The 23,772-nt window shown below is 37.1% G+C and overlaps 1 long non-coding RNA gene across 1 annotated transcript; it reads left to right on the top strand.

Annotated features, from left to right (window-relative positions):
- The first annotated feature begins 32 nt into the window (after positions 1-32).
- LOC306998864 lies at positions 33-22,923 on the top strand. The gene is made up of 3 exons (XR_013797687.1): positions 33-82; positions 4,303-4,422; positions 22,787-22,923. It is a non-coding gene; the product is annotated as an uncharacterized lncRNA (long non-coding RNA).
- The last annotated feature ends 849 nt before the right edge of the window (positions 22,924-23,772 follow it).

The following is a 23,772-nucleotide window of genomic DNA, read 5'->3' as shown; positions in this document are numbered from 1 at the left end:
TCCCAGGAGGCCACCGTGGCCACGGGAGAGGATACTTCATTATCGAACATCACGGAGATCAGCGACGCGGGTGTTTTCAAATGTGAGTAAACACGGTTTCCTTGTGTTGAAATACAGTAGACTAGGCTGTTGAATTGTTAGAGGGGTCTCCAACACGTCGTTCGCGAGCTACCAGTAGCTCGTGGCCTGATTGGAGGTAACGTTAGCTCGCCAAAGGGCCGTTATCGCGTCTTTTGCGCGCTCAAGTTCGTTCAAATGTGGGCGCGCGGGAGGGGAATTCGCGCTCATTTTTTCCAGGCGCTGCGAGATGAAAAATTCTTGATGGGTGTTTTTCTCTTCTCCGTAAATAAATCAGCAAGCGTTTTTCGGTGTGAAAATCCATTAGCTAACGTTACTTAAACTTCTTTGTCGTTGTGGAGAGCGCAGTGCATGATTGCATAGCAACGACAGACGCCACTGGAAAATCGGACCGAATTTTACCATTAATAATAAAAGATAAGCTAAATGTGCATTGTAAATGTCAGTAATTTGTCTTTTTTTACTCATTATTTTTTTTATATAAAAAAAAATATTTAAAGGCTGAAATATGAAAGGCTAATCTTTTTATAAAACCTTTTTTGTCAAAACTTTATTTGAACTTGTAACTTGTGTAGATAACCTGTTGCAAGACATGTCTCAAATCTGGCCATCATTTTTAATGTTATTATTTTAATGTTTAAACCGTGATCATTTGTGTCACTATAATCATGAAATCAAATGTTCATGCCATTTCATCTCTAGTTATATGATCAACTAAAAACAACTATAATTGTGTTTTTACAGTATAATATGCAAAGTAACGTTACAATTTTCTATAAAAAATTTTTTATCTCTGATTCTGTTCTTTTCTTTGACATTTAAGTTTGACACACTTGTGAGTGAACATTTTGGATATAAAATAAAGAAATTAACAACATATTCAAGAGATGACGATTTGGGGTTTTTGTTATAAAAATTATATCTTTAATGATAAAACTGTGGGTCACATAGTAGGGTTAAAAATATAAGAACTTAAAAATATAAACATGTATTGGTTATACTATCACAAAATAAATGGGCTGTTTCTTCAACAAGATCACAAAATAAGCCAGTTTAATCAAAATCAAGATATTTACAGAGATTAATTAAACCTTGACGCGTCGTAGGTCACGTCACATGATAACGTCAACATGGGAGATGTCAGGTTCGCATTTATGATTTATACTCAATGAGATCATCAGGCTATAAAGTAGCCTACCAACTCTTTCAGCGCTCGTTACTTATTGAAATTAAGTAGGCTACCTAAGTTACTCAGTGAGTATGCGGTTTCGAACGAAGCCACTTTCTTTTCCCAATATGTCCGATTTCGATATACTGTACGCTGAGAGTCGAGATCATGAAAGTATGTGGAGTGAATCAAATCTGACGAATGGATTAAATAGTAAGTTACCGTAAAACGTAGGCTACGACTTTTTTGAAGTAGCCTAGTAGGCCTACCAAAAAATAGTTGGCTTAAATGTAATAAACTCAGCCGAGAGATGTACATTTAATCTTATAGTAGGCTAGGCCACTTTTATTGCTACGTAAATTAGATTATAAATTACTTGATTTTAGGATATTAGGCCTAACGTTACTTTATATTTGGAATTTGATGTTTCCTGAATCACCCGCAACAAGCCGAATTGAGAAACACAAAATTACAATAATTAATATTTTTTAATAGAAAAACAATAATTTATGCCAACAAATGGCTTGGAATGTTTTTTTAGACATCTGGCTCGAAGTGGCGTAGGCCTACGCGTCGATACGCACACCGTTACTGCTTGAACTTCTAGATTTTAGCGTAGCCTACCCTTATTTTTCTTGCTGGCACTTACTTCTCACGTTACCGGTGTTGTGCCGAATTTCGCCTGCCTGCCAAATCATTAACTTACCCCCCTCCTTGAAGTCTCTACCTGTTAAATTATGTATGTAGCATAACCTGGTTGCCTTAAAACAACATTTGTGATCATAAGCTGATATGACAAACGATTTGTTAAAAGTTGTGATAACAAATCAAGATTTTTATTTTTTACTGTGCTGTGACAGACAGCACTCCGAGTGAGTGAATGACAGAGACAGAGAAACACATTTAGTTATTTCTTCTAATGACCCAGCAGCTGATTGTGTCATATAGCCTTAGATAGTGAAGGGATTTGTGATGTCATTTTTAATTATAGAAGTTGCAAATTTAATTTTTTTGAATAAAATAAAAAGGAATGGTTTAATATAGGGTGGATTAAACATTGTCAATCTAGAATTACAGTAAAATAAGTTATGTCTGTATTTAATGAATGAATGAATATGATCTGGTTTGTTCAAATTATTTGAAATTAAATCAATATTCAGAGATTTACTATATAGCTAGTGTAGAACCCGTATACCTGTAAGCTTTATCATAATCAGCTCCCTAGTTCAGTAGTCAGGGAACTTATCAGGGAGTCTCAATCGTGAAATCCTACAGTGCATTGAAACGTTCGCTCCCTAAAAAGTCCCACAATGCATCATGAAAGCCAGGGAGCACAGAACATTATTATGCCATTATTATGTGACCTACCAGCATCAGTTGTGTTGCTTCACTGCCATTCACAAATCCTCTCCCGTGGCCTCATGAAATAGTAAAGTGTTCATCGACGAGGAGGATTCTGAAGTGCATACTATGGACAGAAATCTCGCTGTAAGAAGGAGGTCATCCAGGGACTTTTTGCCTGCTGTTTTACTATGAATTCGGACATGCTTCTTTTGTCACATACTGTTTTTCGGCTACTATATATATAGTAGGGAAGTATGCGATTTCGGACGCAAATCCACGTTGTAACTATTTTCATTAGCTTTAATATATGTATGTGCCCTAGACATTTCTGCTGAATTATCAATTATGATAGCCTGCAGTAAATACAAAATGTACCTTTACTTTGAACACACAATAATATTATCATCTGAAGAGTTAAATCACAGTAATTTTTTTTCTATCTTTTAGTAAGTTATGTGATCTAGACGGTCATCCTCATACAGCAGATAATGTTATTGTCATGAAACCCTAATATTTAGATATAAAAATGTAAAGAGATTTTGTCAATATTAGCCAAATTGAATTATTGCAATTTCATGATGTTATTGATGTCACAGCTATGCTCAGTCAAAATGTTGCCATCTTCTCCATGTGTGTCAAGCAAAGGTTAAAAGCACTACAAAAATGTACAGTTCAATTAAACCCTTTCTGTTCACTTTATGAATGCAATACAATTAATTTAGCTTTAAGTGAGGCTTCTTTGAGTGACTGTCTCATGAGAGCTTTTATGCATGTTTTGTATTGACGAAGATCTCAAAGTTATTTTTTGTCCCACACATCAAACACCGTCTACTCAAAATAATCAAAAGAATAACTGTAAGAGTTGGCTTTGCCTGCTAAGTCTAGCCGTAGGGTCTCATTAATTATCTATGTTCGCCAAAACAAACCTGGCAACAGTACTATTATAAAATATGATCCATGATAGAGTTGGATACCCAGAGTTGCCCTCTAACCATGCTGATAGATTCCTAGGCCTGTATGTCGTTCACTTGACTGAGCCTTGCATTCTAATACATTTCTGTTTTGTTTTTAACTTGCAATTTTAAATGAGCTGAGTTCTTTGAACCTTCAAGGTAAACCAATATTGGGTAGAAAAGTCAAGACTCTTCATGAAAATAGTCATGGAGGAAGCCAGAAGCCATGACAGCCGATCCATGTGGATCTGGTCTTGTGGCAATAGGTCAGGAATCAAAGTCATATAAAGGCCACCGAGGAAGAACCAGAGTGGGTCATCGCCAGACACCCGCATCTCTTGCAATGACATATTGAATCTGAAATTGTTTTTGCTTTGATAAATGCCTGGTGTTATTTCTCCTCCACTGAATGCAACACCTCAAGTGCTGTTTACTTGGGGATGAGTCATGTGGCTTATGATTTTGAGAGAGTCAGATGAGGGCTTTGTCAACTAGGGAAATTATGCTGCTTCTCCTTTTCCTTTGATTAACATGAATAACCAAGGAAGAAAATAATGCAATATTGGCTTTGTGCTACTAGAATTAATAATTTGCAGTGATTTATGAGAATCAAAAGCAATCCTATGGTAGTTCAAGCGTTCTTGAATAAATGGCACACAAAAAATCGGCAGAGCAAACGTAATATTGTGTGAATGTCATTCTCTTAAGAACAATTTCAATAAATCGCTTAGGCCTTGTGTACTTTTTCTACCGTTGCAGATCAATGACTGGTAGAAGTGGAAAAAGAGACTCATGAAACAGGATTTCCCTCAGCTTAACGAGAGCACGCCTTCCAATATCGAGCTTTCCACCTGAGCCTGTCTTATTATAATGACTAAAGTGAGTAAACTATTTCATACCATTTGTTTGCTTTCTTAGCCCACCTTCAGCTGTGTGGAGCAACACCAATGGAATCTATTCATCCCCAGGCTCACCTTTCTGTCAAAATTATGTCCATTTCATCCCATGAGTTATTGGATTTCGTACGCTTGGCAGTTTATTAAAGTCAGCAGTGTTGGTCAGGGCACAGACTTAATTGACTCGGTCATAAGTTGACTCATAAGCCTCTCGGTTTTCTCGCTCGGTGATCTCCCTCTTGCACCTCTGGGCCTGTCAGTTCCTCTTAACAGGCTGGAGTTTTGGGCTTCTTTTCGTCCATTGTTGATTGGACTGAAAACATCCTACACCAGGTCTCTGATTGAGTGTCTCTTTGGAGCCCACAGGTGATACTCTCCTCTTACCGCGCCGCCTAAAACAACCACAGCTCTCTGTTAAAACGAAATAGAAGTGTTTATACGAGTAGAATATAAAGAGCTGTTTTAAGAACCGGCCAGGAGTGCCGGTCACCGTTAGAGTATACTGATACCTTGTTGTATTGGAACACAAATACGTATAGTTTAGATATCTTAAAAGTGCTTTCAATTCATTAACTAATTTGTCTGCAATGATTTAGAATCTGTATGTTTTTATCAAACAGGTGTGAAACTGGCTGCAAATCAATGTTCACACTGTGGTAAAATGTGGCAGGTGGCTTCAAGCTATCTGCTTCTATCCAATTAAATGTTGCTTAAGTTTAATTGGCAGACATGAAAACATCTCAGTGCCATGCAAGGTGATAATTGGAGCTTCAGCCTAAAAGATCAAGTAAGTTCTAGTTAATATTTCTCAGATTCAAATAAAACTAGAGCACTGGTGCCACTGCAGTGTGTGTGGAGTTGGTTCCTGCATCTGTGGGAGTGGGTATTCAATTATTAATGCCTTATAATGAATATTTGTCACGTTTGGAATGGACCTCAGGCAACATATGAACTCTTACTTGGCACTTCACTGAACAGCATTGTTCGCAAAAAGAATACGGATTTACAGGTCTAATCTGACACGGTTTTCATGGAATTTGTCATTACGCCGAAATTGTTCAAATCCGACATTGGCTCCTAACCTGTCGTTTCCTGAAAACTAGCGACAGTCTGCCAGAAAGGAATAATGTTGTTGTCAATAAAGTTCTGATGGGCTACAAAATAGCTTGTCTAATTGACATTCAACCGCTTGAGTGTTGAGGGGAAGCTCCAATTACTGCAAGGAAAAATACAGTTCTTAGAAACAAAACATTCTTCTCTCAGAGAGCGTCACTCGGTAGAGTATAAGAAAGACAGATTTATGCCTCTTTTCATGTTTCTATATTCCTGGATGAGTATGCATCTGTTACCTGCCTCGTTTTACTTTTGATTTAGAGTGAACTCTAGTGGCATTGCCGTGAAACGTCAGCTCCTTCGTCTGAATCAGCTTGATGCTTTTCATGGGAATTTTGACTCTAAGCTTTCATTCTTGCTTTTGAACACAGTTAGGGGGCTCATTCAAAATGTGCTCATGCTGCTTTAAAAGAATCAACCGTGTTTCTGGAATGCAATAATGGATAGATGTGTCTAATGCTATAATTAGAATACCGTAACATATCACACGCACACAGGTTTTACACTATTTCCGCATCACTATAGTAACATAAATTGCTATTAACTCCTCGGCATTGTGAAATAAATAAAGGTACTTTATTGTGTACAATTAAGGTTTTCATTTCATGATGGAGCACTGAATAATACTGAAGCAGAGATGCTGGGACTATCATGTATCATTTCTTCATAAGGCAAGTTTCAGTGAAGGGGGAAGGGGTTGCTAATGAGCCAAATTCATTTACGAAGCCACGAGGAATAGGGTGAGAGGGGGATCATGCCGTACGAGCACAGCAAGTAAAAAGCTCTAATAGGTTATTATATTGAGAAATCGTTGTGAGACTGCATCCTAAAAATCTCTGAGCTTAGCTTATGGAGTTACAAAATTGGATTTTATACAACATTTATGATATGAGAACGTATATTGTATGCTGTGCCACCAAAGACTTAATAACATATTCATTTTTTATTTTTTTATCTAGAGCTTGCTACGAGAAAAGGTCTCCATCAGATCCGGATTTTAATTTGCAGTCTACCTGCATGTATTAATATAACATCACAATGAATTAATTCAAGAATTTTGTTTTAAAAATAACCGCTTCTGTTCCATTAATAACACTAAAAATGTGACGTAAGAAGGGGGTCATCATTTCTTCTGTTTTTCAGAATCTGAAAGTGATTACCAGCTAACATTTGGGCTGATGAGAGGTTCCATCTTCGACGGCGTGTACTGACAGCTCTCATCTAACTAGCACAGGATGATATCTGTCTAAATCAATAATATGAATATACAGGGGGTTGGTCTGAATACATTTTCCATATATATGTGCGTGTGTGCTTGTGCAATCACAAGCATGCAAACCTTTTAGGACTATGTTTTTAGAGAAGTTGTCATCATGTTGCTGCCAGTGCATCTATCCTCCCCACAGTAAAGCCATTATATTCTATAGACTGCCAGAAAAAAAGAAACACCTATAAATGGCAGAGGCTTGGGGGGTGGGGGGGGGGGGGTGGGGGGGCTGTAGTGTCAAGTGAACCGTCTGACGAGGGAATACAAAGGCTATTAAATGCTTGTTGGATCGTCTATTAACCATTCTTTACAGAATGTCACCAAGGACAATTATGAATAAGATACAGCTAAAAAAAACCTCCTCTAACTCTCTTGGTCTTATACTTTTTTACCCCTTCTTTATCTGAATTAATTAAGCACAGATGTCTTTTGTGCAAGTACAAGAAGCACAAAAGCTTTCCTCAAATCCCTTTACCAAGGTGCAGTCTCAAAATAATTAATGCCAAAGCTAAATATTAAAAGCAATAATTAAGCAGCTTGACAATAGATTGCACAAATAATGCGGCTCAAAGCTAATGTTGCTGAACTCTTTGTACCTATTGCATGTCATGAACTGTCCATTGTTCACAGCCACTGCTGATGTACAACAGAAGAGAATCACATTATATATGAAGGCCTTTACGTAAACTCATCTGAGTCACTTGAACTCAAATCAAAGCTCAAGAGAAACAGAGCCCTTCAGGGTAGCTCCGAACACTCTTATCCCCTAGGGATTTGCCCTAAGATGTTCCTAAACCTCCAAATCCTTCTTGAGAACTGTTTGGAGCACTGCAGGTAACTTAGTTCCGAGCATACTCTATGTTCTTTGAAAAAGTCTTTACTACTTAGTAAATGATTCACACGTATCTGCATGTCTCTCATTTGTGATAAATAAAGAGGGAAAAAGCCAAAGAGTTGATGGGATTGAGAATAAATAATAAATGAACAGCTGACATCATGCTCCAGCCCGCCTAGACTATTGCTCTTCTTGATGTAGGAGTGTGATGTTATAAGCACTTTTTGTGTGAGCAATGTTTCCATCATCCTAATGTACTGTATTTTTGCTTTGTGTACTCTTCTGATGTCAGCCAATTGTTCAAAGATAGAGAAGCAAAAAAATGGTTAAATAAAGGCATACACTGCTGACACAAAGTCTGTCTATCTGTCTGTCTGTCTCTACATTTGTGCTAAATTATCACCTCAAGTGGATGCTATACCAAAAATAAAACAATTTTGAAATTCATATATACATATTAATTCAGTCTTTCCCCTCAGAATCTAATACTGATCTAATTTGTAATAAAAGACAAAAACAGAACCATTGTGAATATATTGGACCCCCTTCAATGTAAAACAGGAAACCATGTGCATTTTCCCCCCCTTCAAACTTTGACTAGTGGCTACCATCCTGTCCTTCAATACCTCATAGGAAAACATTAGTAATGAGAGGGTCTGGGTCTGCTCAAGTTTTAATATGTTGCCTTCCTCTCGGCCCAGGACCGGCTCTGTCTCAATGTCAAAACCTTCAGCCCTGAAATTTACTTGCCTCCGGCATGCAAAGAAGCACAGCCTCAGGGGACAGAGGTGAGAACTGTCACAATCCCAAAGTGGTTCTGACAGTGGCTCAGGAGTTACTGGAAGAGTTGTTATCTGTCATCAATTCATTTCCCATCAGTCAGTCATTCAGTCACTGGTAGCTCATGGGTCCTAAGAGTTCATCGTCAGCCACCCCTGCCGGTTATTGACGGGGCGGGCAAAAACACACTTTGGCCCTTAAACCCCTCTGAAAGGGAGAGTCACAGTGGTCTCGTTTGACTTACTCACCGGCAAATTACTTGTAAGTGTGAAATGGGTGAGACATGTTATCACTTCCTCCTCATTAATGGTGACCTCCTGATAAAGAGAGCGGTAACTTGCTGCCGTCCGGCTGTGAGTGTAAAGTGTTTTAAAATGGGGTACTTTAGCAAAAGAAGTTATTTTAAGGTGTTTTTAAACAATTACCGCTTTATTGGCAAGAAGATTTACATCGATTAAGTTTAATGTTGGCAAAGTAATTATCTTTGACAGGCAATAAAGCAACAAATTAGATGACTTAACATATTTAGAGAGCTTATCTCATCATTTCTGTTAGTTGCTATGCTGCTAAATTGAAGAAGAGCAGTTTGTAATAATGTCAATCAGGAAAGCATCAAACCCATTAGGGAAATGTTTCAAAACACTTTCTAGCATCTATCGGTGGCTCACTGCAGTCATAAAGTTGCTCACTATCATATATAACAGGCAGGACAAGCAGATGAGTCATCGCAGGAAGTGTGCATGGACCATGACGGATTCGCTCTCCTGTCTTTCACATTTTCACATGCAATTGTAAAGAGTATGGTTTGGTTTATGGGTTCTTTCCCAATCCCACATGCATGTAGACAGGGTTCGGGAGTAATGAAAATAAATATAAAATATGAGTAGATTCATTTAATTACGATTATTCATATTCAAACATTCAATGATTTAAACTTTAGAATTTACTAGAAAGCTATACACAAAAACATTTTCTGATGAATAATATATCAGATAAAAGGTTGTTTTATGCGCTTTTGAAGTGCAGGAGAAGATGTAGAATAGAAATAGTAATAAAATGTCATGTGAACATTTAGCTTTATATTAAGCTAAGCTGCTATTTGTAGTCCTGTTACAACACTGCAAAAATCATGTTCCTAATGAATATTTTTGTCTAATATACCAATAAAAATATTGAAACAAGATAAACATGAATCAACACTGCATATACTCATAACGTGTACTGTGTTCCTGTGTCTTACTGCACTGGTTAAACAAGTTAAAAAATGTACCAGTGCAGTAAGAAGTTTTGCTTTACAGTTTTTCTCAATCGCTTTGGCACATTTTTCGAAACCGTTTTCGAACACTTATTGATCATATAATATTTATACAGTGTAGTTACCCTCACCTAAAACATGTAATTCATGCTCCAAAACCTAGTTATTGTGTCAGCCACACTGGCCAAAATGTTTTTTTCACCATGGATATTTTTGATATATACAAATGTCATGTTTTCTACTTTGTAGTTGACACTGTCTGTTGTCTACACTTAACAATAATGTCAGTTTTATCTAGCTGAAAACTCTTGTGTATCACTGAGCTTTTAAGATACAGATTTCAGCAGTAGGTACAAATTTACTGGGAAAAGTCAATACTGTGCACACAAAGATTTATAAGGTGTCCTTAACTGCTGTGTACTTGCATGAAAATAAGTACAGTGTACTTATTGTGTTCATGTTGTATTGCAGAACACTTGTGCTGCTATTGAGGTGGGGATACAGGTGGTTAGGGACAGGTTTAGTGGTATAGGTATATGGGTGGTTAAGGGGCAAGAGAAGGGTCAACAGTGCAATTCTATATTTAATTACAGCTGTAATTGCATGCACTGTAAAAAAAAAATCTAACTTCCCTAACTCAAAATTTTATTTTATCAATTTGCAAAATTTCACTTGGGCCAATTGAAAGTGGATGTGACCAGTATAGAAAATTTTGAGTTGGGGAGTTTAGAATTTTTTACAGTGTCAGGTATTTTATAAATGCAAGTATAATGTAAAAACATGTATCACAATAAGTGCATTGTATCAAATGATTCATTTAAATGTTAGCACATAGTTAAAGACCTAAAGTGGGACCGAACATTTTTACTTACAGCACATTTCTTTTCAAATGTGTTACATGTAAACTGAAAATTCACAGTTGTTTGTTCATTTTTACATATTCTATTATGTCTTTCCCTAACACCACACATTCTTACATATCTTCCCATTTTCTATGACAAGCAACTGTGAATTTTCAGCTTACATGTAACACATTTTTTCATTTCTTCTGCTGTTGCTTTATAGGTGTTGTGACGTTCCTTCTTGTTCAAAAATGGTTGTGGTTGTGCTTGGCAAACTCCATATGTAGGTCTATGCTTTCAAACTTGATTGGTTGATTGTGATTCCTATTTCATTACAATGGCGGGCCATTTGTCAATTTAGAAGACATCACTAAAATTCCATGTCATATTTATGGAATATACCTGCATGTCTGACAGATTTTGACAATTGAATGGATCATTTTGAATGAAGGCTCACACAATGAAAGAATGTTTCAAAATTGTGAAGAGTTTGACAATTTCACTGAGAATTAACTCATCAGTTTTGATTAACAAGTCATGTGTACTTATTGTGCATATTGTAGACAATTGCACTTACTCTTTTGCACACACGCTGAAACACATGCAATTTGGTTAAATCAATAAGAAATTCAAATCTGATGTGAACAAGAAACTAACTGTTCAGAGATTTGAACTTGTTTTGAGAAAAAAAATGTCATTAGAGAATTGAGTCAAAGCGATTGAGAAAGACTGTCATATCTTGGCAATGCGGTTTCTCAAGCAAATTGATCTTGTTTTAAGAATATTTTGACATTTTACAGGAAAACAAGTCACACAAAGATAATTAAATAAACAAATATTTGCGGGCACAATTATATTTTAAGTATAGCGAGAATTAAATGTCAGTAAATGTTTTTCTTATAGCAAGATATTTGATAGGAAAAAGATGCACACTCAAAAAAACCTTCATGAGGATTATTGTCTTTTAAAAATGAATATATATTTTTTTACTTCAAAAGCAACACTGCTCAAGATGTTTAGGCTTGTTTTCAGAGGGTGTATCTTAAGTTTATTTAGTCATACTGGTAGATTCTTGAACTTGATTTTCATATTTTATACTCAAAATTGTTTTGAAAAAAACTGCCTTAAAGAAACAGTCCAAATGATTTCAATTACATTACATTCATATACATTACAAATAACATTTGATAGGTTATATTCTTTTATAGACTGTTTTAAAGTAACATACACACATGCAGGTTCGAGGCTCTAGGAAAGGATTAGCTTGGAAATCTACCGCCCCCTTCATTCTCACGGGGTAAAGCGGCTGAAATGAGAGATTGAGTCAAAGGAACGTTCCTGCCAGAGAGGTCTATGGGGAAAAGACTGCTGACGGGCTGAGAAACGATATTAAATACATCCCTGTCATTTATTGATCTTGTGCATTGACACTGGCCTCATCAGCCTCATGAGCTTTAGAGCTGCAGGCCAGTTCTTCTGCACAGCCTCCCACTCTTATCCACACTAATGATTGCTTCGCTCCAGTCCAGACCGGATGATTTGTAAATAAGTACTGTGGACGATCCATTCATTTTGGAATATTCATGGAGCAGTTGATTCCCATGGGAGTGCTAATGATGTCTGTGCTGGTAAGAAAAGGCAAGGGCTGGTAAAAATAGTAAGTGCCTTTCAAGGATGTGATGATGCTTACAAATCCTTAAAATGCATGCATGAATTAGGTAAATGTAAGATGCAAATGAAGTTGTTTGATGTCTGTAAGTGTGTGTATTAGTAAGAAACAGAAATAGATCTTCTAAATGCTCTCTTAGATAGTACATCATTAAAGGGATAGTTCTCCCAAAAATTCAATTTCTGTCATCGGCTACTCATCCTCATGTTGTTCCAAACCTGGATGACGTTCATTCTTGTGCAGAACACAGAAGAATATATTTGAAGAATGTTATTTGTTCATTCAAGCTTCAAAAAGGACATAAAGGTGGCGTGAACGGTGAAATTAATCCATACAACTCAACTGGTATGTTCCAAGAATGATGAAGCGAGACAATCACTTTATATGCTACCTAGACTACATTAAATATGGTGACACAAACTGCAAACATTAATGTGTAGGAACTAATAAGATTCTACTTTAGATCTGTTGATCTAGATGATCTGTAGACTGTATGTTGATCAATGTCTTTTTTTGGAGATTGAAAGTTTTGGAACTGGTTGACTTTTAATGTACTTTTAACTTTCTCCAAGATTTATTTGTGTTTTGCAGATTAAAGTCATACAGGTGTGGAACTATATAAGTGGGAGTCAATGATGACAATTTTATTTTGGGTGAACTATCCCAAATTAAAGTGTTCAGAAACAAACAGAATGATGAAGACCCTCAAGAAAAGCAGATGATAATTTGAAGTCTATGTGAACCGGAAGTTGACCGACTTCGGAATTGACATATGTCAGAGTGAAACGTTAATGAGAAAAAAAATAGAGGGCAGGGTTTTTTCATAGCAAATTTTCAGATTTTGACTAAAGATTACAAAGACAAATACATTTATTATGTATATTTGTACATAGTAATTGTTCACCACAAGATTAGTAATGTGTGCTAAACAGAGTTATTCGTTTTTATTTAATTTTGTATGCTGACTTTATATGTTCACTATTGAATTATTTAGACCGAGTGTGAAGTTTTCCAAGAGTTCAAACATCTGTTATGAAAAGGCTCGTAACAGGTGTAAAAGTCAGTGATAGGTTTGAACTGAGCCGCTTTCGCATATGTTTTCTCAGACAGTGTCTGGCTGTCTGTGAGGTATTGCATATTTATAGTCAAGCATAGAATCTTGGTTCAGCGAAACCTGTCTTAAGCTTCAGCTGCTTTTGTACATGCTTCCTTTAAAGTGGTCTGATTATTTCCTGTCGTGAAAGCTAAATTCTGCTGAATCCTCGCATTTATTTTAAGGATTTTCCAAATGTGGCATATGAAAACAGCCTTAGGCAAGTCTGGCAGAAAGACAACACAGGATGTGAGCTTTCAGCACTCTTCAGCGCATGATGCACTGCTTACAATAAGACCATTCTTTCCAATACAAAATCCCATTTTACAGGTTCATTAGATTACAAAGGCTCATTCCCTGTATCTATTTTTGAAATGTCGTTTACTGCTGTCACACAATGATGGTCCAAAACAGTCTTGTGACATTTTTGCCAAATATCAGAATGCAGCTGGATGAGGTTATATGGTGGAGACCCAAATAAAGATCTAGCAGAAGTGCCATCACCTCTTCTAATGTCACTCTCCGCCCTCCCTAGAAATTAATTAAACTCACAGTCCCTCTAATTCCTTTTGACGTCTTTAGCAATGACGAGGTGGAGACGAGGGATACTTGGGTTCCTGAAATTACTGGAAATGAATTGTCTTTTACACCCAGACTAGAGTCACTGGTGGCGACCTTATAAGCTAAGCCAAATGGGAGTCATGTCTGCCTTTGTATTCTGCCGCCGCGCGAGCCATCCATCAGATTTTAAGGTCACTGTCGATTCTTAGTCATTCTAGTAAAAGACCAAGACACTTGTGTACACAAACCCACACACTTTCTCTCTCACACACAGAGGCACATATTAGGTTAACATAATGTGGAACCTCACTTGCACACACATATAGTGGGATCCAAAAGTTTGAAACATTGATGTTTTTGTTTAGCACTTTTCAGACTCATAAAACCTTATTTTATCGATTTAATTTACACATTATATTATTTAGAGTACATCCACATGTTTTTATGCAAACTTTGAGAATGACATTAAAATATGCTTGATGGAAACACAGATATTCAAAACGAGCATTAAAAAAACTTGAAGTGGATGCTTTTTTGGTGAGAAGGCATGTTCATAAACTAGAAACCAAAATATTTAAGTTCCTTGCTGTACATCAAAAAAGCCATGTGACTTTGCCTCAAGTCATGTGACTGAATAATTTCCTCAGATGATTGGCTAATTTCACACACAAAAGCTATGGCTGCATCCGAAATGGCATACTCTCTTGAGTAGGTAATTATTTTAAAGTAATAACTTCATGACTGCTAAAAAAGTACTTTCTATATAGAATGAATGTAATCTGGATGTACTACATCCACCATGTTGTCATTATCTTGTGACCTCTCAGCGTCAGCGGCATCACTTCAGTGCCATTTCACAAATCCTCTCCCGTGGCCTCATGGGATAGTAAAGTGTTCATTGTATGCAAACTTCAGAATCTCGTCGGAAGAAGCTTATCCGGGTACATTTTAATGTACTGGGTACCTACTCTTTATGAGTACTTGGAATTCAGGCATACTTCTTCCCATACTGTTTTCACCTACTACATAGGGAAGTATGTGATTTCGGATGCAGCCTGTGTCTCTTTCGAAGGCTGCATCCTCCAGAGGTCGCATTTGTCAGGCGCATATGTCATTGAGGCTGCCTCATTTCAGTAAAGTAACCATTACAGTCATAAAAATTAGAGCTTTATGCTTCACAAGGAATAATGGACAATTTTATAATTGTTTATTTTTCTGAAATTAGACCTCATTTGCCTTGAAAATGAGACAGCTTTGTTAGATCATTTTCAGATTGTCTGTGTGCTTTAACGTAAATTGATTTATCATAAGAATTTTATTACAATATTTCTGTTTCTGTTTGTCATTTCCCCAAAAGTGATTTTCTTTTGCATATTCTGGTTAGTTTTCATCAATTAAATTGCAATCTTGAATGGAAACATATAGCTAATATGGCCTAAGATGTTTGGATCCCATTGTAAATGCACAAATTTAATAGGTATCACATAAACGTATTGCCCAAAGAAATACAAAATGCTCAAAAACGCGGAGGCAATGCATGCGTTACCGAGTTCTATGATCAAAGTTCTGCGAAGGAGCTATTTCTGGGGATGCTTGCTCGGGGACATCGCTACCTGTTTAGTGACAGACTGAGATGCTGAGAGGTTCCTTTGGTGAGCATAGAAGCAGAGAGGAGGAGGATAAAGAGGAAGATGCCAGCGCAGGCTTCTGATGAAACCAGAACAAGGGACCCCCTTCTAAGAGAACCAATAAATTCTCACAGTATGATCTGAAGTCCCACTCCTTACTCACCGCAGCAGCTCCGTGAGAAAGAGGAGAAGAAAATGGCTCTCACATTCACATAACAAGTGACAAGAGGCATGGAGTCCAAACAAAGTTTACTGCCAACACCCCCTATAGAGTGTGAGTTGGTTACAAAGAATGTGATATATGTACAGTATCAGCTTGCTTTGTAAATCAAATTTTGCTTTTTTTTTCTCTCAATATCAGCATGAAAATAAAAGAAGTGACTTCTCGTAATTACATCTTTGCTCCTCATAATTTCGTCTTTATATTTCACAATAGATTTTTATTTTTTTGGCAATTGAGAGTTTACTTTAAGCAATTGCAAATGTATATCTTGCAATGGGACTTTATAGCTCATATTTCTACTTTGTTTTTCGTAATTGCAACTATATCACGGTGTGACTTTATATCTCAGAATGAGACATTTCTTATTTAAAATTTTAACTCACAAATATTATTTTTTTCTATAGAATTTTTTATAATTCTATGAAAGCCTGTAAAAACAGGCTTTCATAGAAAGTGACATCATTAATAAAAATGAGAAGATTAGATTTGATGTTTTTCCATTTCTCAGTGACTTGACCAAACTAGTCAATAATAACATTGACACATTAAGAGAGTCATCCAATTAAATTCACTACTAAACTGGTGGGAGTGGGAGGGAGCTGATACGATTTTTAAACAAAAACCTATACGCTCATCTTAAGTGTGTGTGTTTTCTGATCAGGCTGAGAATATGGGCTATTTCTCTGTACTGTGTAATGCTGTGTGAGGGAACTATTAAACAGAGTCGTGTCCAGTTCTAAAGCAGGTAATGGTCAGCACAGCATGTAAGAGTGTGAGAGTTGCTAGTTCAAAGTGTGATCCCCACTGCTGTCTGTGTGATTGATGGATGACCATTACAACTAGGGGTGTAAATATCAATCGATTCGTATCGATACATCGATTATACAGCCGGCGATTCGATGCATCGTTGCGTCCGCAAGAATATCGATTAATGTGCTTATTTTGCCGCCTGTCATTTTTCAGCATCCACTCCGACATATGCGTGCAACCTACTCCTAAGCTGCGGGTGGCGATATCCTCATTATTGTCTTCTACGTCACACTGCTTCACGCGCCGCGCGCATTACGTTTATGTTCACAGTTCACACACTGTTGAGTCTGACTTTCAAGAGCGATGGAACCGTCAGAGCGAGCTGGCAATGAAAGTGAAACGTTACACACTCCAGTCGGCGTCAAGTCATGGGTGTGGAAGTATTTTGGCTTCAGGAAAATAGATGGAGCACTGGTAAGAGATGTTGCCGTTTGTAAAAAGAAAGACTGTCAGTGGGACATTCTAAAACGCTTAACGTGAAAAACGCTTAACGTGGCTTACTGTACGAAGACAGTGATATTAAAGGACCAAACTCAGTACACATCATATTAATAAACCATATTATGTATAAAAAATCAGATGAGCCCAGAATATCAACGCGACGCGTTTAATCACGCGTTAAGCATGTTCTTACCATAGAAAACCACTATAAGAAAACGCTTAACGCGTCGCGTTGATATTCTGGGCTCATCTGATTTTTTATACATAATATGGTTTATTAATATGATGTGTACTGAGTTTGGTCGTTTTAGAATGTCCCCTGTCAGTGTGAGATAAGATACTGCAGCAACACGTCGAATCTCTGTTCTATTTTCTGTTCATTTGCAGTGCATTGAGCACAAATGCTATAGTGTAACATACACATTATTATGTGAATAGATAGAATACTGTTTCTGTATTCTCAATAAAAGGCTAATTAAATGATTTATTTTTGTTGGTTTATTTTGAAACTTAATAGATATCATCATGTAAAAATATCGAGCATTGAATCGAATCGAATCGTATCGCGGGGAATTCTGAAGTATCGAAAATAATCGAATCGTTGGCTTAAGAAATCGGTATCGTATCGAATCGTCATGAAGGCCCCGATTTACACCCCTAATTACAACCAGAGCCTGTTATCCTCACCGCCGATTTATACACCCACATGCACATATAACTACATTAGACACAAGCAAACAAAAAGTCATATGTGCTATCCACACAGAATTCGATTATTAAACATTATTTACCTTACAATTGGATTGTTTCATGTACAAATTTTGTAGGGGACTGTCTCTGTAATCTAAATAAGGTGTTTATTGTATGGAGATGCGCATCATGTGCTCTAAATACATGACGAAACCCATTGACATAATACTTCAATAACTATATCACATTTAAACATCTTATGCATGCAGATGAAAGGAATTAATTAAGGTGAAGATTGTATTTACTACTGCAGGTGTTGATACTATGGAGGCTGTGCTTGAACCACCAACTGTTGTTTTACTCAGAAAGTTGATCAATTTGCACCTGGCAGCGCAACAAGAAATTTAGCTTTCGTTACAGTTTTTGACGAAGGTGAATAAATATGCAGAAGCAATAAAATCACAAAGTGTGTTTGTGAAACACAAATTCAGCTGAAAAATATAGGCCCATCCAAATAGAGCTACAGACAAAAAAGACGACAACACACACAGACTCCATGAATACTGGTTTGGAAGACAAGTTGCTCTTAATCTTTTACCATTTTATAGTAAGTTTGTTACCTAGTAACACGCTCCCTTTCCTTTTTATATCACTGATTGATTCAGGACTCTCTGCGTTTAAATATGATTTGAATGCAAATGCAGTCTCCATTTTAAATAACAGAGTGTGATGCCGAGAGGAGAAGATCAGTGTGATTCTCGCTGTAAGTAAATTCTGTTAATGATCGTGCCGTCAAGTGTCTCTAACTGTTGCTTTACTGCTTTAAATAAACGTCTGAGTGGATTTTTTATGATTGAAAAACAAAAAAAAATTCAACATTTGTTCTTTAAAGGTTTTTTTTTTTTTTTTTGAAAGGTTTTAATTAATTAATGTTAGCTCTCCAACAAATGTAAACACTGTGTCTGATGCAATAAAAACATTGATCGGGGTGCATTTCCCATCTTTCCCAAAAGCGTTGTTAGCCAACTATGGTTACAAGTTCTGTCGTTATCAGCATTCAATGAGTCGGTGTTTCCCGAATTTGTAGTTCCAATGAACATTCGAAAACAGCATCGCAAATTTGTGTTTTTTGGAAGTTGAAACATTTGGTTTGGAACGTGGTTGGTTCTCGGAACTTGGTTCTCGACCTGTCGTTAGAAGCATGGTTTCATTTTTGCATGACATGTGGACTTAAATCTTTATCTTGAGCAGAATAAGCACGCTGACATTCAGTACGATCTATAGGCCTATCACTTATTTCGAATAGCCCATATATACAAAAGTTGTTTACGTCTTTTAGTTTGTCAAGAGATTCAAAGTACTGTTTTTGTGCATGTGCGTATGTGCTCTTGTACATAAACCAGGGGTGTGTTTCCCATACAACTACGTAACTCGCTGGTACACTACCATAGTACGATGTATCGTTGTAAAAATCAACTAGCTAGTCACGACTGTTTCCCCGAAACCATGTTGTCGCAAGGTGGTCGTTCAACCCATAGATATACACAATAAAGGCTAGATGTCTTACGGCGGAGTCTCTAACGTCATCACCCGGTTGCCATCTTGTCACAGGCAAGCTTTCTGGCGGGCTCTGTTGTACCTGATGTAATGTGAATGATCTGCACGAACACAAATACTCTTATCTCGTTGAAATCTTGATGGATTTACAAACGGTTTGGTTTCTTACAAACGTTATCAACGTGGCTATAATTCTGGATGCTTGAAAATGTTGAAATATATAATATTATAATTATTCATAAGTAGGCAGTGTCATAACTACATCTCTGACGACGTTTATAACAAACCAACCTGTTTGAAAATCGGTAGAAAATTGAGCAAGTTATGGTTATTTAAAAAGTACATGCACCATTAAAACACAATGTTACGAGTGAGCGAGCTGACTGTGACAAGATGGCCGCCAGGTGCTTTTTAATAACTTCTTTTAATGAAACTGTTTGAGATCAAATTAATGCTGAATGTTTTGATATAAATTAAATACATGGCATCTGAGGACTATTTCGCATTTATCTCAGTTATCCTGCTTTATTTCCAGATTCAATCTTCGTTACGTAGCTACTAGAGCACGTTCGCACATGCGCACTCTTCAAAAAACGACGCTTTAAATCTCTTGAAAAGCTAAAAGACGTAAATTACATTTATTCTAAATAAAAGATACAGATTGTACTGAATGTCAGCTTGCTTATTTGGCTCAAGATAAGGATTTATTAAGTCCACATGTCATGTAAACTAAACTATGCTTTTAACCACAGGTCGAGAGCTGTCCCGATGGTTTCGGGAAACACCGACTCGTTGAACTATGCTGATATTGACGGAACTTGTGAACATAGTTGGCTAACAATGCTTTTGTGAAACGCACCCCTGAGCCATTAAATAAGAGCCTATCTGAAAATAAAGCAAAATAGCTGAGAAAAATGAGAATTAGTCCCCAGGTGCCATATCTGTAATTTATAGCAAAGTACATGTCAAGTACTGCTTGCAACCTTCAAAAGCACACAAAGTTATTTATTAATGGTTATTTATTATAGGCACATTAAAAGTAATGGAAAGGAATAAATATTATAAGAATAAAATAGCTAAGAAATGAATAATAATATAATCAAATGTTATGCGTTGTTAATCTACAGTCTATCCACTGTATCTCTTCTGTCACGAGCTGTAGTTAAAACTGTTGCTCCGCATGCCTCATAGTATCATGGACTTCCAGCTTAATGATCGCTCTAATTAAAGTGAATGTATTTGTGTAGTGTTTTCTAGGCAGCCAGACAAGCATGATGGTGTCAACAGCATCCTACCCGTCTCCTTCACCAGCGACCAGTGACGCATTTAGACAAATATAATGATTGTTGTCGTTGCTTCGCAATTGGGCAAACACATTTGGTTGAAAATTAGAATAAAACAGCGAGCTATCAATTTCACTTTCTAAAAGATCATGCTGCCGTTTCACAGTATGAATACACAAGTGCTGTAATACCTGGGCGCAGTGAGTAGCCTATTGATTAAGAATTATGGGCCACTATATTCTCATCTGATGATTTAAATTAATCAGCCATTTACAAACACATGGCAGTTTAAAAATGAACAGTTAGCTCATGCAGACACCTGTTGGGACTGACTAACAGCTTGTTCTTACTCATTGCACTCATCTCGGGAAGAGAGAGGACTGACTTTCTGCCAGTTACCCAACACGGGTAGAAAGATAAAAGAAAGATTGTTACTGATCAGCTGGGAAAATAAATCAATAGATTTTAAAGGAGAGAGCACTTCATTTAAATGCTATTTTGAGATAATGCAGGTGACATTAAATGGCATGTGATCTTCCACCTGAAGCATTTTAAAAGCCATTTGGAATTTTGTGGGCGGGAGGGGTGCGATTAATGATTCTTTTTGGCAGTAATAATAATAATCTGTGTTTCTGTGATAATTGACAGCATGCTAAATTATTTCTTAGAGAAGAAACACATCTTGACCTTTACAGGGAAGCACCTTTGAGAATTCAGTGAGGCATCTATTAAAAAAAGTGAAAAAGAAAATAAATGTATTAAATGCAATTTTGACACATTTTATCTGCTTTCCAGAAAAATTATGTCCTTTAAATAAATATCTAGCACTTGTCAGAGCAAATATGGAACTGATTAGATATAATTGGTTGACTGTATGGAAATCCTGTTTTGTAGGCTACTGCTTGTAAATTTCTAAACCTAATAGTAGCACTAAAGCTGTCATAGTGATAAGAATGATATTATTAGGGATCAGACATCCTGTGAAGAGCTGCTGAATCGGACGAATAAATTAAAAACAAACCGGCTCAGTACTATTTGACTTGCGCTGTAAGTAAATTGTCACATAATTCCAATGTTTTCCTAGTTGTGCATTGGAAAAGCAAGTATGTACTGATGAGCTGAACAGAAGGTTTGAGCTAGCATCACTTTTGCTGTGTTTTTTTTGATGGAAAGACTTTGCAGATTGCTTTGTTTTTCATAAATGAGGCTTTGAAGTGTGATGTTGTGTGTAGAGAATCAGGATCAGAGACTTTGCATCATTATATCAGGCGGAGGATAAGCAAGCGCCCGTGTCTCCGGGGCCTGGATTGAGCTGGGCGGGAAGAGAAACAATGCAATTATGATTGATGTCGGGATTCCCCTGCTCTCGAGCAGAAGTGAGCTTTTGATGACCGGCTGAAGCCAGAGGCCTTCCTTCTAGCTACACCTCAATGTAAATTTCTGGCTGTTTTCTGCTCGGTGCAGCAGCTCAGATGAAATCCTCTCAAAGGAGGAGATCGGATCTAATGAAAGCCATTCCTCTTTGTGATGACTGTTAAAATGTCACCAGCTCATTTTTAGGTATACCCTTTATGACATTAGAGAGAGAGAGAGAGAGAGAGAGAGAGAGAGAACCACAGATGGCTACCGGTAAGGAGATATGTTAGGCAGCAAAAACAAACCGAGTTTGTCTGTTTCATTTGGGTTTTTGAGGACTCTCAAGTTCACAATGGGTCAGCAAAGGGTGGCGGAAGAGAGGATATTCTCGCAACTACGAGAGATCTTCACACATCTCCCAGAAATGTGTGAATATGTCTGGGAGATATTCACACATCTCTAGGAAATGTGATTATCTTTGAATGTGACTGCACCGAATCTTATCAAACCACTGACCATCAAAGCCTGTTATTCTCCGGGGTGAGCAGGTACAGCTCTCTTATTATCCTCTGTTGAGAGCGGCACGAGTGGGAAATGCCTTGTCATTTATTTCATGAATCCTGGTCGAAGTCATTTAAATAGGATTCTGACCCCGGGAAGATTTGATGTGGGTTTTGAGGCAGGAAAGGGAGAACGGTCTGCTCCCGGCTAATGCACAGTATTACTTCAAAACCACATATGCCTGCCATTGTATATTAATTGAAAAACAAAGTAAATCATTGGTCATCAGCAGCATGACTCCTATTGGTTAGAAGGTGATTATTTTTCTACCCGGCTACCTAATGGAGTTCTGGCATAGTGGTTTTTAACAGCTTGTATAATGACTAAGCTTTTGGAAGAGAACATGTGATGATCCATTATTGTTTTTCTCTTCCTGTTTGCAGATCAGATTGAGAAAACACTACGCCAAGACCTGGGTACATCCTGAGTCAGGAGTTTGAAGTCAGCACGTCCTGTTGATTCAAACACGGGACGCGCTGCCCACGAGGCTATTGGCGCCGACAACCCCCTTCGATTTCTACTTTATACCTTATTTTTGAAAAGTGCCTTGATGTTCATTTTGTTTTTATCACTGTAATTTATGATGTTGCTTATCACACACAGGATTTGAGTGCTGTGAAGGGTCTTTCATGACCATGACTGGAACACATACTTTTCTAGAATAAATCAATCATAAGGTTAAATGTCACAGCATATTTTTTTCTGATCCCACTGAGTTTTTTAAATTATTATTAAAAATGTGAAAGTCAGCATGATCTGATTCCACCGGAGAAGAACTTAATCAATCTAATCTGTCTTTGACAACAATTCTACAAAAATCTGTAGTCAAATAATACTTCACAAGAAAAGTGACACTAATCAATTAATTGGTGAATCTAGACATGCAACTTGTATTTCCTTTTCAATCTGCTGCAGTGTAATTGATTTACATACTTTCACACCAAGGTGTATTAAAAGTATCAAAACTTGCAGTGTTGTTTGCGTGTCATCCTCCTTTTGTTCTCTTTGTCCCTTTCCCATTCCCATAAATAGACATTAGAGAGAACAGTTAATGAGTAAAACATATTAATATGATTTATTTGATCGATCGCAATGTCAAGACTGCCATTTCCTTGTCCACTGGGATGACGACATTAAGAGAGATTACCCTCAAGAAATCAGATTTTAAAATGTTCATGTTTTTTCTACCCTGAAATATTTCATCTAAAATCGATATCATTCCTGTGAGGTAACATTAATACATTTTTAATGCAGTGGGTGTTGTTTTGGATCATGCTGCCATGAAAACACTCATCACAGATTCAACAACACATTCAAAAAAGATTCATGTTAGGCACGTAGTTTGATTTGTATTTCCCAGTTGAGTAAA

Source organism: Phoxinus phoxinus (assembly GCF_949152265.1).
Source record: "Phoxinus phoxinus genome assembly, chromosome: 5".
In the NCBI taxonomy this organism is placed as follows: Eukaryota; Metazoa; Chordata; class Actinopteri; order Cypriniformes; family Leuciscidae; genus Phoxinus; species Phoxinus phoxinus.
Note: the sequence above shows the minus strand (reverse complement) of the source record. Positions and strands in the feature narration are given on the sequence as shown.